Consider the following 15,914-nt stretch of genomic DNA (forward strand, 5'->3'; position numbering starts at 1 on the left):
AAAAATACATCATTGTAGACGTTTTGGAGAGTACAGGAATTAAGTCGTAAGAGAGAAGTCATACGCACCCATAATACAACTGTGTAGAGACAATCACTGTTAATAATTTAGGATATTTTTTCAATCTTTTTTCATAAGCATTTTTTTAAAGTATTTGTTTGTTTGACTGCCTCAGGTCTTAGTTGTGGCACGTGGGCTCAGTAGTTGCAGCTTGCAGCCTTAGTTGCCCTGCAGCATGTGGGATCTTAGTTCCTTGATCGGGGATTGAACCTGCATCCCCTGCTTTGGAAGGTGGATTCTTAACCATTGGACCACCAGGGAAGTCCCTTATGCACATATTCTTAAACATTGAGAGTATACCATAAGTGCAACTTCATATTATGCACTTCTGGATTGATATTATTTTGTCAGCATTCCCCCACACAATTGCAAGCACTCATATTTGATAGCTGCATTATATTTTAAGGTATCATTTATTTAATCATAGTTCTATGGTTGGGCATTTATTATTATATTTTAGTACACGATTTCTTTTAGAGTAGTTTTAGATTTATGAGAGGAAGGTAGAGATTTCTCATATACCCTCTGCTCCCATACATGCATAGCCTCTCCCATTATGAACATCACTTACCAGAATAGTATATTTTTTTAGCAAGAATGTACCTACTTTCTGGAGAAGGAAATGGGAACCCATTCCAGTATTCTTGCCTGGAAAACCACGTGGACAGAGGAACCTGTCAGTCTACAGTCCTTGGGGTCGCAAAGAGTTGAACACAACTTTGAACAACAACAAAATTTACTTTTACACATCATTATCATCTAAGGTCCCTAGTTTACCTTAGGGTTCACTCTTAGTGTTGTATATTCTATAGGTTTAGATAAAAGTATAATAACCTATATCCATCATTATATTAATAAAGTGTGTGTGTTCAGTCTCTTCAGTGTATAGGACTCTCTAACCCCATGGACTGTAGCCTGCCAGGCTGCTCCATCCGTGGGATTTCCCAGGCAAGAATACTGGAGTGGGTTGCCATTTTCTTCTCCAAGGGATCTTCCTGATCCAAGGATTGAACCTGCCTCTCCTGCGGCCCCTGCATTGCAGGCGAGTTCTTTACCGCCTGAGCCGCCAGAGGCCATACAGAATATTTTTACTGCCTTAAAAAGTCTCTGCACTTTGCCTATCATCTCCCTTCCCCAACTTGGCAAACACTGATCTTTTGATTGTTTTCATGGTTTTGCTTTTTCCAGGATGTTATATAGTTGGAATTGTACAGTACATAGTTTTTTTAGATTGGTTTCTTTCACTTAGTATTATGCATTTAGGTTCCTCCATGTCTCTGGGGGCTCATTTCTTTATAGTGCTGTATAACATTCCATTGTCTGAATGTACCACAGTTTATCCATCCACCTACTGAAGGACATCTTGATTGCTTCCAATTTTGTAATTATGGCTAAAACTGCTAAATATGTCCATGTTGAGGTTTTTGTGTGGACATACTTTTTCAACATTGTTGGGTAAATACCAAGAAGTATAATTGCTAGATCATATGATAAAAGAATGTTTAGTTTTATGAGAAACTATCAAACTGTCTTCCAAAGTGACTGTACCACCCTTTTCTTGCCTTACCACATTAGCAAGGACTTCAGTTCTATATTGAAAAGAAGTGTTGAAAAGGGACATTCTTGTCTTAAAACTTTGAATTTCTCACCATTTAGTATGATGTTAGCTGTAGATTTTTTGTAGACAGTCTTTATCAACTTGAGAAAGTTCCCTTCTACTCCAGTTTACTGAGAGTTTTTATCACTGAGAGTTGGATTTTGCCAAATGTTTCTTCTGCATCTATCGATATAATCATGTGATTTTTCTTTTGTAGTCTGTCAATGTGATAGATGATAGTAACTGATTTTCAAATGTTGACCCAGTCATCTTGTGTATCTGTGATAAATCCCATTTGGTCATGGTGTATAATTTTTTTTGGACGTTTTTGGATTCAACTTGTTAATATTTTGTTGAGGACTTTTGCATCTGCGTTCTCAAGAGGTATTGATCTGTGTGTGCTTAGTCGCTCAGTCATGTTCGACTCTGTGACCCACTGGACTGTAGCCCGCCAGGCTCCTCTGTCCATGGGATTCTCCAGGAAAGAATACTGGAGTGGGTGCCATTTCCTTCTCCAGGGGATCTTCCCGACCCAGGGATTGAAACTGAGTCTCCTGTGTCTTGCATTGCAGGCAGATCCTGTACCTAATGAGCCATTCGGGAAGCTTTCTTATAGTATCTTTATCTGGTTTTGGTATTGGGTTAATGTTGGCATCATAGAATAAGTTACTAATTATTTCCTCTGCTTCTATTCTCTGAAAGAGACTATACAGAATTGGCATAATCTTTTTCTTAAATGTTTGGTATAATTCACCGATAAACCCTTCTGGGTCTCTTGCTTTCTGTTTTGGAGGACTATTCATTATTGATTCAATTACTTTATTGTCTATGTGATTTTTTAAAAATAATTACAATTATTACTTTGATAAACATAATAAAAGTTGTTTTTTTTTTAATGACATGAAATTGGAAAAAAAGAAACCAAACCCAGAACGATGCCAGTGGTCAGTCTACTGAGCATAATGAACTAGGATGTTTACAAACAGGACACAGAGATTTATTCCAGTGATTACCCTTTCACAGTTCAATAAGATTAGTCTGATATTTGACCAATTACTAGTGAAATGTCTCAATAAGGAAAGGCTCTTGTGCAAGTAGGTGGCACAAAGAGCCAGTTCTCTGGAACTAAGTCTATTCTTAAAAGGAAAAGAGCTGAAAACATTTTCCTTAATATTTGCCTCATTAAAATGACGCTGACTGATAAACTGTGCTTCTTGGTTCATATTCATTTAGTTAAAATATTTTATAAAGATGTTGATAGAATTAATTATGTCAATATTAAGAAGAACAATACACTAATGATTCTACATTTGTTACTGTTTTTTTAATCTCAAAGGTTGATCATGTGAACTGAAGGTTTCTAACATGGTTGATGCCCTAAATGTGAATTTACATTTTTTTAGCTTGTTTCTGAGATACAATGGATGCCCTACCAATAAAATGCAAGCACAGTTTTTTTGTTTTTTGTAGTATCTGCTAAAACTGACAAGATCTCCTAAAATACCAGTGAAAGCATTTGAAGCAAAATCCTCAACATCAAAGAGCAGTAGAAAAACACTCAAATAATGAAGGAAAGGAGAAAATAGCCTGAGGGGAAAAAAGTCATCTTACAAAAAGAACAATACCCAAACTAATTGTGGAAGTATTAAATTGTAAGCAGAATGTTAGATCTACTTGGGATCTCATGAAAATGCTAGAGGAAAAACAGATTAGGATGAAAAATATTTTAATGTATTTGTAAGTGCTATAAAAATTAAGATAATACTGAATTGTTTTGTGCTTAGTAGAAGTATATAACTATATAATTAAACCTATACTATATCTAATCAGCAATGCTAAAGATTAATTAAAAATTAAATTCAAGACACAGAGGGATTGAGTAAGAAGAGTTATAGTATGACTAGCAAAATTAGGCAACAGGACACAGAAATACAATTGAAGGTTAAAAAGAATTTCTGAGAAAGTGCTAGTCTAGCTGCATAAACAACATTGTAATAGAAGAGCATTTCCTAGGACTGGAAACAGAAATAAGTTGTGCTTGAAGTTCAAAAATACACCTGGGGTCCTGTCAAGTACTATCATTTAAAATAAGAAACCTGAATAAATATTTTAACTTGCTGAACTTATGAAGAATGCTTTAAGCAACCAAGAAGGGATAGATAACATTGAAAGAAATATCACAATACAACTATTTTTGGACTTGAAATCCAAATAAAAAACCACAGGGACTGAAATCAGGATCTTTAAGATATGTTGAGCTAATGGGTCTCATCAGCGATGAGAAATAGTGATAATTATGGCAGCTTCCCTTCATTGTACCTTTCCTGTGTGACAGGAAAGTCCTAAGTCCCTTTTAAAACAAATTTAATTGATTTATTTTTTGGCCGCGCAGCATGTGGGATCTTAGTTCCCTGGTCAGGGAACTAAGGGTTCCCTGAACCCTTGACCAAGATCCCCTGGAGGAGGGCATGGCAACCCACTCCAGTATTTTTGCCTGGACAGAGGAGTCTGGTAGGCTGCTCGCAGAGAATCAGATACAACTGAAGTGACTTAGCGTGCTCTCATGCCCTTGTGTTGGAAGTGTGGAGTCTTAACCACTGGACTGCCTGCGAAGTTCCCTAAGTCCTTTAAATAGGCTACCTTATTTAATTATCCAAACAGAGATGAGTTAGATCAGTACTGCCCTTAGAACTGGGCAAGGGCGTCTCTGCACTGGGCCTCGACTTTAGAAGCTCCTCTCTGCTGACAATTTACATCTTTTTAGGTCCCAGGAAAATCTTTCTCTACATCTCTTACACTCTGTCCTCAACACAAAAGGTGATCAAAGGACTTCCCCGGTGGTTTAGTGGTTGAGAAGCCACCTTGTAAAGCAGGGTGCTTGGGTCTGATCCCTGACTGGGGAACTAAGATCCCACATGTGGTGGAGCAATTGAGCCCACACGCCACAACTAGAGAATCCTTGCACTGCAACGAAAGATCCCTCATGACCCAACAAAGTTCAGGGATGTAGCAACTAACTTGTTGCAGCCAAAACAAAGTGATGGCTTCTGAAAGCTGTGCAGGTCTGTGGGTTGTACCCCTGCCAACAGTGGAGACAGGTATGGTTTTAGGCTTTGCAAAGGATTTCACTGGTGCAAATATGCAGGTAAGCAAAAACAAACGAACTCGTCAAGTCCTGCTTGTCAGAGGGGATGCAATAGAATCTTTTGAAATAGAATAACATTTCCCAGTAGTTTCCAGTGTCCGTTTCCCTTCCTCTTTGTGTTCCAATCAGCAGTTCTGCAGACGCAAATTAAATAGTATTTGCTCCTAGTACACACAGAGGCTGGGGAACATTTTTCATTATTAAACATTCCATACTACTCTTCAACATTTATAAAGTAGTTTTCCAGGTAATATATGAGACAAGATATTGAGTCCTTAGGCATTACACGCACACTGAATTGGGTACTGAATAGTATGATGTTTTATTTTTATTAAAGGATCCTTAAGATTTAACTAAATTTAACTAAAAATTGAATGGAGAGTTGCACTTCACCTCATGTTGCAGAAAGTCACAAGAAAAAGCCAGATCACCTACAAAATCATAACTTTTCTCTCTTTTTTAAAAGTTTTCATTTCTTTTTTGGCTGTTCCACGCAGCTTGCAGGATCTTGTTTCCCCAACCAGGAATCGAACCTGGGCCCCTGGCAGTGAAAGTGCTGAGTCTTAACCAGTGGACCACCAGGGAATCACCATAACCTTTCTTGAGCTCAGAAGAGAGCTGTGGTCACAAGTCAATCAACTTTACTGAAATCCAAAGAGTGACAAGATTCTGCCAAGAGAGACGTGACACAAAAACGAAGTCTCTTGAAAGAGCATGAGGGAAGGAATGGCCCCCATACAAATGGGTAAGATGAAATCACATAAATTTTAACAAATTCTTAAAGGCCGATTGTGGGCTAGCATGTCAGTTTATAGTAGGTGTAGCGGAGGAAAACACAGAAAGTTATGTAAGAACAGCCAAAACAAACAGACTGTGACGATTAATAGGTAATCTCTAACCCCAAAACTTTCAAAGATAAGATGACCTCCAGATTATAGAAATGTTTATGAATGCAGCAGAAGATAAAGAAATTATAATACCCAGTTGGACAAGGGGCTTGAAGGCTGTCACTCTTAGGCTCTGCGGGGAAAGGGTCACTGGAAGATAAGTTGGCAAGCTCATAAAAGGTCTTAAAAATACACATGTCATTGATCAAATAATCAGAAATTTGTCATGTGATAATAATAAAAAACATGTAGAGGGATTTACTTACAAAGTTGTTTATGTTTGTTAGGGTTGTGGTGAGAAAGACATGGCACACTTAAACTGGATAAGTGGGGCGAATTTAATGAAGGGCTCTTTACAAAGACATGGGTCAGGTGAAGGGAAACCTACCAGGGTTGGTGGAGTACATGGGCTAGCGGTGATGAGGGTGCCAGCCTGAGCATGAAGGAGCAAGGCGAGGGCCTGTTACAGGAGCCCAGGGAGAGTAGCCATGGGAGAGAACCTCCCACCGGGTACCGTCAAGCTCTTTCACTCATGGACACCAACAACTAGTAGCCCTTTAGGGAGGACCTGGGGAATAAATACCCTTGACTCCCTTTTCTCTATTGTCTAATTTCTTGCTCCCATTGATTGAACAGGAGGCCAGAGAAAAAAGAAGGTCGACGATGCAGTCTGGCAAAGGTCAGCTTCCTGAAGCAAACAGCATGGTGGAGAGGGAAGGATGGACGCCAGCTAATAAAACATTGAACACAGTGTCTGATGCAGCATTGCCTAGAATGGTAAAATATCGGAAACCACCTACATGTCCAATATTAGGGAACTCCTGAACAACTTAGGTTCATATCTGGGAATACAATGCCACCATTAAAAATGATGTCTGCAAGTATTTACTAAGATGGGAAGATATTATAGTGTTGAATGAAACAAAATTTTATCTACAGCGTGAACCCAATTTTATATTAGTATTGTGTGTGTGTGTGCGTGTGCGCACGTGCATGTGTACGTGTGCACACATATGCATTTGTAGTGTCTGGAAGAATATTAGGTCTAATGTTAACAGTGCTTCTTTTGGAGTGGTGAGATTACAGGGCATAACTTTGCTTTTTGGTATATTCTGCCTCTTCTGCAATGTGTAACAAAAAATTAAAGTTCTTTTTTGAAAAGTGAGAAATATGCCATAATCCCAAATTAATTCTGTGAGTTAAATAGGTGCTATTCTTAAAACTGATAAGGAAAATTCATTAAAAATTCTATTAGAAGCCAATTTCACTTTTGAACATGGTTACAACGTTCTTCAATGAAATTTTAGCAAAGAATTGAGCAACAATAATTACTATATATAATTAGATGCCAGTAATAATACCGAGTGACTTACCCAACTCTCTATATTTTTTATCCAACACTATGAAGTAGGTAGTAACATTTTCATTTTTAGGCAGAGAAACCAAGGCTCAGAAAAGTCATGCTCAAAGTCATGTGGTTATCAAATGACAAAACAGTATTCAAAGTCAGATCTGTCTTCATCTAAAATCTGTGTTTCAGGGAGCCCAGCCTGGCACTCTGTGATGACCTATAGGGGTGGGATGAGAGGAAGAGACAGAGGTTCAGGAGGGAAGGGATATATATATATAAAATTATGACTGATTTGTATTGTTGTATAGCAGAAACCAATACAAAATCATAAAGCAATTTTCCACCAATTAAAAAATAAATGAAAAAATAAATAAAATCTGTGTTGTTAACCACACTATGACTAAATAGAACTTATCTCCAAGTATAAGATGAGCAGATTGCAAAGAAAACTCTGAATACATTACTTCATGTCAACAACAGAATGATTAATGAACATCAGAAGATTATAAACACCGCACAGGCATTGTATAATATTTAAAAGACTCTCCGAAGCTAAAACCAGGTAGGTACTTGGCATCTATATCCTTAAAACGAGTTAAAGAGACTCACAGACAGAAAACTTATGGTTGCTGGGGGAGAAGGGATACTTAGGGAGTTTGGGAAGGTCATGTACACACTGTTATATTCAAAATAGATAACCAACAAAGACCTACTGTATAGCACATGGGGCTCTACTCAATGTTATGTGCCAGCCTGGATGCAGGGGGTTTGGGGAAGAATGGAGGCATGTGTATGCATGGCTGAGTCCCATACATACACGAGTCCCTTTGCTGTTCACCTGAAACGACCACATCATTGTTGATCGACTATACCCTAATGCAAAATAAAGAGCTTAAAGTCTGAAAAAATAAAAATAAAAACAAGTTAAGATGTGTGCATCAACTATACTTCAATTAAAAAAAAAGGTCAACATCGGATTAACCACAAATTAACTGGTCAATGTCATAATTATTTAGAATATTTTTAGGGATTATTGTCATTGCTTTCAAGATGGCAAGAGTAGTTAGGAAAAAACTCAGAACATTCATAGTACGGAAATTCAATCAGTAAATATTTGCTGGGAACATACTATGTGTCAGGCATTGCCCAAACAGTGTCAAAGGATAATAACAGTTGATATTAATGCAGAGCTTGTTTATATGCTAGACTAGGCTCTTTTCTGAGTGCTTTAGATACACCAACTCAGTTCTTATACAACCCCACGAGATAATGACTATTACTATTCTTCCATTTTATAGATGAGAACACTGAGGCACAGAGGGGCTAACATATCATATAGTTACTAAGTGGTGGGGCTGTGACACAAATATAGGTAACTCTGGCCTAAGAGTCTGAGCAAATAGCCATTGTGTAAAACGCCCCTCTCTAGACAAGGAGCAATGCCCTCTGTCCTCAGGAAGATTATGATTTAATGGCAAACACAGACATAAAACCAAACACAAAATTAAATATGTGGTTTCAAATAGTAAATGCTAAAAAGGGTAGAAGAGACTAACAGGAATGGCTTACTTAGATGGGGACAGGGCAGTCAGGGAAGGCTGGAGTCAGGAGAAGCCCATCAGAGGAAGGGCGGGTGAAGGACCGGGGCTAGTGGGAAAGCCTGTGAAGGGGCCCTGGGGCGGTGCCTGGAAGAATAGTCCCAGACACTGCTCATCCCTGAAGGAGTCTGTGAACATTTGCTGGTCAGGCCAAGCAACTGGTTTTATTTGAAGAGTGATGGGGAGATTTCGAAGTTTTGGTTTTTTATTTATGGAGTGTTTTTGTTCACTACAGATGCTTCATCTGCAGGTGTTTTTTATTTTTTTATTCACCTGATGGCTAAGCCATTCTGTCCATGGGACTCATGCCAGCATCTTCTGCGGTCACAGGTGACAGCGGCTGAGTTCCTTTCTGGCTGAGCCTCAGGCACACAGCCCGTCACATCCCAACGTAGAATTTCAAATTGATTCTTAGAAGGTTAGAGAGGTGGTGAGGGTGGTATGAGGTAGTTCAGCACAGTTCAGTCGCTCAGTTGTGTCCGACTCTTTGCGACCCCATGAATCGCAGCACGCCAGGCCTCCCTGTCCATCACCATCTCCCGAAGTTCACTCAAACCCACGTCCATCGAGTCGGTGATGCCATCCAGCCATCTCATCCTCTGTCGACCCCTTTTCCTCCTGCCCCCAATCCCTCCCAGCATCAGGGTCTTTCCCAATGAGTCAACTCATCTCATGCGGTGGCCAAAGTACTGGAGTTTCAGCTTTAGCATCAGTCCTTCCAATGAACACCCAGGACTGATCTCCTTCAGAATGGACTGGTTGGATCTCCTTGCAGTCCAAGGGACTCTCAAGAGTCTTCTCCAACACCATAGTTCAAAAGCATCAATTCTTCGGCACTCAGCTTTCTTCACAATCCAACTCTCACGTCCATACACGACCACTGGAAAAGCCATAGCCTTGACTAGATGGACCTTTGTTGGCAAAGTAATGTCTCTGCTTTTTAATATGCTATCTAGGTTGGTCATAACTTTCCTTCCAAAGAGTAAGCGTTTTTTAATTTCATGGCTGCTATTACCATCTGCAGTAATTTTGGAGCCCCCCAAAATAAAGTCTGACACTGTTTCCACCGTTTCCCCATCTATTTTCCATGAAGTGATGGGACCAGATGCCGTGATCTTCGTTTTCTGAATGTTGAGCTTTAAGCCAACTTTTTCACTCTCCTCTTTCACTTTCATCAAGAGGCTTTTTAGTTCCTCTTCACTTTACTTTTATGATTATTCCCATTTTTCAGATGAAGAAACTAATGTACAGAAAGCGGTGTTTGCCATAAATGTCAAATACCCATCATGGACCAGTGAAAATGAAAGTCGCTCAGTTGTGTTTGACTTTTTGTGAAACCATGGATGAATTCTCCAGGCCAGAATACTGGAGTGGGTAGCCTTTCCCTTCTCCAGGGGATCTTTCCAACCCAGGGATCGAACCCAGGTCTCCCACATTGCAGATGGATTCTTTACCAGCTGAGCCACCACGGAAGCCCAAGAATACTGGAGTGTGTGGCTTATCCCGTCTCCAGCATATTTTCCCAACCCAGGAATTGAACCAGGGTCTTCTGCAGTGCAGGCGAATTCTTTACCAACTGAGATACCAGGGAAGACAAAAATAGTGTATATCATGTGCTGTGCTGTGCTTAGTCATTTCCAACTCTTTGTGATCCCATGGACTGTAGTCAATCAGGCTCCTCTGCCCATGGGGATTCTCCAGGCAAGAATATTGGAGTGGGTTGCCATGCCCTCCTCCAAGGGGATCTTCCCAACTCAGGGACTGAGCCCAGGTCTCTGGCATTGCAGGCAGATTCTCTACCATCTGAGTTACTAGGCAAGCCCATCATGGACCAAGTCTAGGATTTATTAGCGAATCTGAATAGTGAGTTATAAGTTGGCAGTTTCTCTACTCAACTTACCACACAGCAGTTGTTGTACTTTGTCTTCATGATGGAGCTGTTCCATCCAATATGGTGGCCACATAGATATTCAACTTTAAATTCAGTAAACTGAATTAACATTAAAAATTCAGCTCCTTAGTCACACTTTGGATGCTCATAGCAGCTACTTCACTGGACAGAACAGATTTATAGAACAGTTCCATCATCGCATAAAGTTCTTCTTGACAGCACTGGCCTAGGAATTTCTTAATTTGCTCTTTTAAATGGTGGAGGAGTTCCACACACAGCTGTTTGTGGGCGGATAATTTTATCATCCAGCTTCGCACAATTTTCACCAGAGCCTATGAAATTCAAATTTTGTAAGCATATTTCATTGTCTGGAGATTGTCATCGCCTAAAGGGCAGAGATTGTGTTCTTTCTCTTTTTCTGTGAAGAGCTTTTAAAGTCATTCACTAAATTTAACAAGCTTTTGCTGATGCCAATGACTGTAGCTTACCAGACTCTACACAAGGCCAAGCTAATGTCATGTCTGAAGTGACCTTTTCTGTTTTTTAAGCGATCACTGGTTGATGGTTCATAGCGTAGAGAAGAGGAAGCCAGCATTTCTTTCCTTTTTTAAATTTTATTTATTTTTGGTTATGCTGGGTCTTCATTGCTGTGCACGGGCTTCCTCTAGTTGCAGCGAGCGGGGACTACCCTTTGTTGCAATGCATGGACTTCTCATTGCAATGGATTCTCTTGTTGTGAAGCACAGGCTCTAGGCCCATGGGCTTCAGTAGTTGCAGCATGCAGACTCCATAGCTGTGGCTCGTCTGCTCTAGAGTTTGGGCTCAGTAGTTGTGCTGCATGGGCTTAGTTGCTCTGAGGCATGTGGAATCTTCCCAGACCAGGGATCAAACCTGTGTCCCCTCATTGGAAGGTGGGTTTCCATCCACTGTACCACCAGGGAAGTCCCCAGCATTTCTTGATATTCTTTGAAGTCTGAGAAATTACTCTGTCTGTGTAAAGTTGGATAAGAAGATGCCCTGGTACATTTTTCTGGCTCTGATACCCAAGGACCATGGACAAACTCATGCTCTCCTAATTAATTTATTAGGTTAATTGTTCACAGGGGGCAGGGAAGGGTGAGCTTGGAGCTTAGTTCTTGTACATCCAAGTACTAACTGAGCCCTACAACCTGCCAAGTACTATGCTAGGCATCCAGGAATGAAAGAGGTGGAAACGACCTGGTCTCTGCCCTTGCAGAACTAGCAGACACATGTAGATTTACTCCACGTGGTCAGTGCCCTGACCAAGGCATCCCAGGGGCTGTGGGAACATAGAGGGAGAGCAACAGATCCAGGTTGGGGAGATTAAGGACCAATGAGTGGAAAAGTGAAGGATATAGCTCAAGAGCAGAGATCTCTCCTAGGAAGGGTATCCATCTAGGGATGTGCGTGAGCAAAGAGTTTTTTTAGAAAAGCAGGGAGATTAGGACAGATCGACAGAGTGGGTTTGGCTTTCCTTACTCAGGTCATTGATTCTCACTCAGGCCCAGCTGGAAGAACAAGGAAGGGAACTGAGTGATCATCATTTTCCTTCTCTGAAGTGGTGCCAGAGTTGATGAGTTCTAGAACCCAGTCATATGTGAGTTGGAGTTAGTAGAATGCCAGAGAAAGAGGGTGATTCTAAAAACAGCTTTCACCAACTGCTGCTACGGTTCTCCTATGGTGTTTTTTTTTTTTTTTTTTGCACATCTTAGGGGAGCTGCCTGTGGGTTTGGGGCTATAGTGGGAAACGGCCGAGGAGGGTGTGGGCAGAGGATTGAGCTGGTTGATCTGTGGCCATTTGTGTGCTGTGGGGAGGAGACTGGGGAAGGAGGTATGGGAAACTGCAACAGACAGGGAGGTGAGGCTGGGAAGCTTGCTTCAGGAACATTCTTATTGTCATTATGGCCAACAAATGGTGCGAGAGAGACAAAAGTCCCTGGCTTAGTCCATCTGAGACCAGGATCCTGGTTTTAAACCTTGTACTCTTGGTCACCAGCACTTGGAGGATCTCTTTCTCCACTGGCTTCACTTTTGATGGGCAGGAGGTCTTTCCTAGAGACTGAGGTCAATTTAGGTAGTTGTTTGGTTTAGAACATGGCAGGTCTAAACTTTGCTTGCCACAATCTGACCATACCTATTTGTTCTTCCCAAATTCCTCTAAATAGCTCTTCCTCCAGTTAGCAAGTGTCCCATCCTGTGCCCACATTCCACTCATTTCTACCTTCTTGTCTTTAGAATTTCTACCTTACCTTTCTTTGCCTTGTCTTCCTACCCTTGCTTTCTCTGCAATACCCTCTCTCCTTTTTTTTCAAAAAAACTTTTTGGCCACACTGCTCAGGCATGTGGGATCTTAGTGCCCCCATCCCCACCCCCACCAGAGATCGAACTCTCACCCCCTGCCGTGCAAGTGTGGAGTCTTAACTGTTATTTGGGGTTTTCCAAAAAAAAACCCCAAATTTATAGTCCCAAACCTGCCATGTAACACTGAGACTTAGAGTGTTGGAAAGGGAGAAATCATGTTAAGGACCACCAAACCCTTCATCTGAACTCATCTTTGTCTGTCCTTTCCTCTCCTCTCTTGGAGGAAGACACTTTTCAACACTTTTTTTATTGAAAACACAAATATGACAACATCTAAAGAGAGAATGGACTTCCCTGGTGGCTCAGATCGTAGAATACTCTTAATTTCATCTTAATACAACAATTTTAAGTATTACACCATTCCTTTCCAGTCATACTCATTGTTTTACATCATCTCATAAACCACTTTATATTTAGTTTTTCTCCATTTAACATCATAACCCAAACACGTCTTTAGTTTCCTCACAGTTCTTGTAGGGGAAGGATAATATTGCCTCTTGTTACTGTAATGTAATTATATCAAGCCACTCTCCTGATACTGGACAGGGGTTGCTGGCTCTTCCTTTCATTTTTTTTTTAAATCACAAATAATGCTTTTAATTATTTAGCTTCTTACAGTATTCACGTAACAGAAACTGAAAAATCTGTGTTGTTGTTTAGTCACTAAGTCGTGTCTGACTCTTTTGTGACCCCATGGACTGTAGCCCGCCAGGCTCCTCTGTCCATGGAATTTCCCAGGCCAGAATACTGGAGTGGGTGCTATTTTTGGCTCTATTTTTCAAAAGAATTACATGCTTCTCTTAATTCCATCTCCTCTGAATTTTGAGAATTTATATCAATTATCCTTCCCTTGTATTTTTTGAGGTTAATTTGTGCTTTTATTTGCCAGTATAATTTAAGTACAGTGGCCTGAAAAGTTTTTGACCTAAGAGATCAATTTTACATCACAATCCAACACACACACACACATATATAATGTGTATACATAAGTAAAAGTGAAACAAAAGTTTTGCCAAAAATGTCTACTCTGAGTGTTAATTATTTTGAGACTTTTTAAAAAAGCAGTTTTAGGTTCACAACAAAAATGACAAGAAGGTACAGAAATTCCTCATATACCCCCTCCACTGGAACACATAGCCATTATCAACCAGGTGGTACATTTTTTAAAAAAATCAAGAATGAACTGTATTGACACATTATAATTAACCAAGGCCCCCAGTTCATCTTAGGGTTCACTTTAAAGTGAGTAGTGTTATACATTCTATGGATTTGGACAAAAGTATGAAAACATATGAGCTTCCCCGGTAGCTCAGCTGGTAAAGAATCCACCTGTATTGCAGGAGACCTGGGTTTGATCCCTGCGTTGGGAAGATCCCCTGGAGGAGGGCATGGCTACCCACTCCAGTATTCTTACCTGGAGGATCTCATGAACCAAGGAGCCTGCCAGGCTACAGTCCATGGAGTCACAAAGAGTCGGACACGACTGAGCAACTAAGCACAGCACAGCACCATAAAAACATATATCCATAATTATAATGTCATTCAAAGTATTTTCCCTTGCATTTTATTTTCTCGCTGTTTTCGATACCTTCTCTTCTATCTACAGAGATGTTCAGGCTTATCTAACCTAAAACATATTTCAACCCTGCTGATACCATTCTCTGTAGCCTCCAGTGTTTTCCAATCAGTTCATTCTTTTAGTTACCCCTGTTATTACCCTCCTCCATCCCCATTTCGGCAGTCTCCTTTTAATGACCACATCATTGATACTTTTGAGCTGCGGTGTTGGAGAAGACTCTTGAGAGTCCCTTGGACTGCAAGGAGATCCAACCAGTCCATTCTGAAGGAGATCAGCCCTGGGATTTCTTTGGAAGGAATGATGCTAGAGCTGAAACTCCAGTACTTTGGCCACCTCATGCGAAGAGTTGACTCATTGGAAAAGACTCTGATGCTGGGAGGGACTGGGGGCAGGAGAAGAAGGGGATGACAGAAGATGAGATGCTGGATGGCATCATTGACTCGACGGACATGAGTCTGAGTGAACTCTGGGAGTTAGTGAGGACAGGGAGGCCTGGTGTGCTGCGATTCATGGGGTCGCAAAGAGTCAGACATGACTGAGCGACTGAACTGACTGATCAAGTCCAAAAAGATCTCAATTCTTACCACGCCTGACATTGACCATGCCCTTCTGAAGCAGTCCTCCAAGCCCTTGGTGATGTCACATTTCCTTTGTTCTCCAATGGCAACCCACTCCAGTACTCTTGCCTGGAAAATCCCATGGACAGAGGAGCCTGGTGGGCTGCAGTCCAGGGGGTCACTAGGAGTTCGGCACTACTGAGCAACTTCACTTTCACTTTTCACTTTCATGCATTGAAGAAGGAAATGGCAACCCATTCCAGTGTTCTTGCCTGGAGAATCCCAGGGACCAGGGAGCCCGGTGGGCTGCCATCTATGGGGTCGCACAGAGTCGGACACGACTGAAGCGACTTAGCAGCAGCAGCAGCCTCAGCTTTTGCTAGAGTCTTTCTCTGCTTTTATCGTAACCTCCTTTTTAGTTTTTCCAAAATGAAGGTCTTTCTAAAGATCTTCAGCCCTCTTCTCTGCTTTCCCCTTTTCTCAGGCATAGTCATTTACTTTCACATCTTTAGCTAATACTTCTGTGCAAATGATTTCCATATGTGTACTATTAACCCTACTGGCCTAATCCCCTAAACCCGAGGCTCACCTTCACCACCCACTTCTTGTGCTGACATCATTCCCTGTTAGCACTGGGTGCTAACCCAGCTCCTCAAATTTAGCTCCCAACCTCCTTCTTCCCCCACCCCAGTCTTTCTACTGGCTTCCTTTGGCTTACCCTTGCACATATGACCTCAAAACCTCTGCATCATCTTTTATTCTTTTCTTTCCTCATATTTCATCAGCTGATTTAACATCCAGAGTGGTGGTGGTGCTGTTCAGTCACTAAGTCGTGTTCAACTCTTTGCGATCCCATGAACTGCAGCG

Source organism: Capra hircus, chromosome 4 (assembly GCF_001704415.2).
Source record: "Capra hircus breed San Clemente chromosome 4, ASM170441v1, whole genome shotgun sequence".
Lineage (NCBI taxonomy): Eukaryota > Metazoa > Chordata > Mammalia > Artiodactyla > Bovidae > Capra > Capra hircus.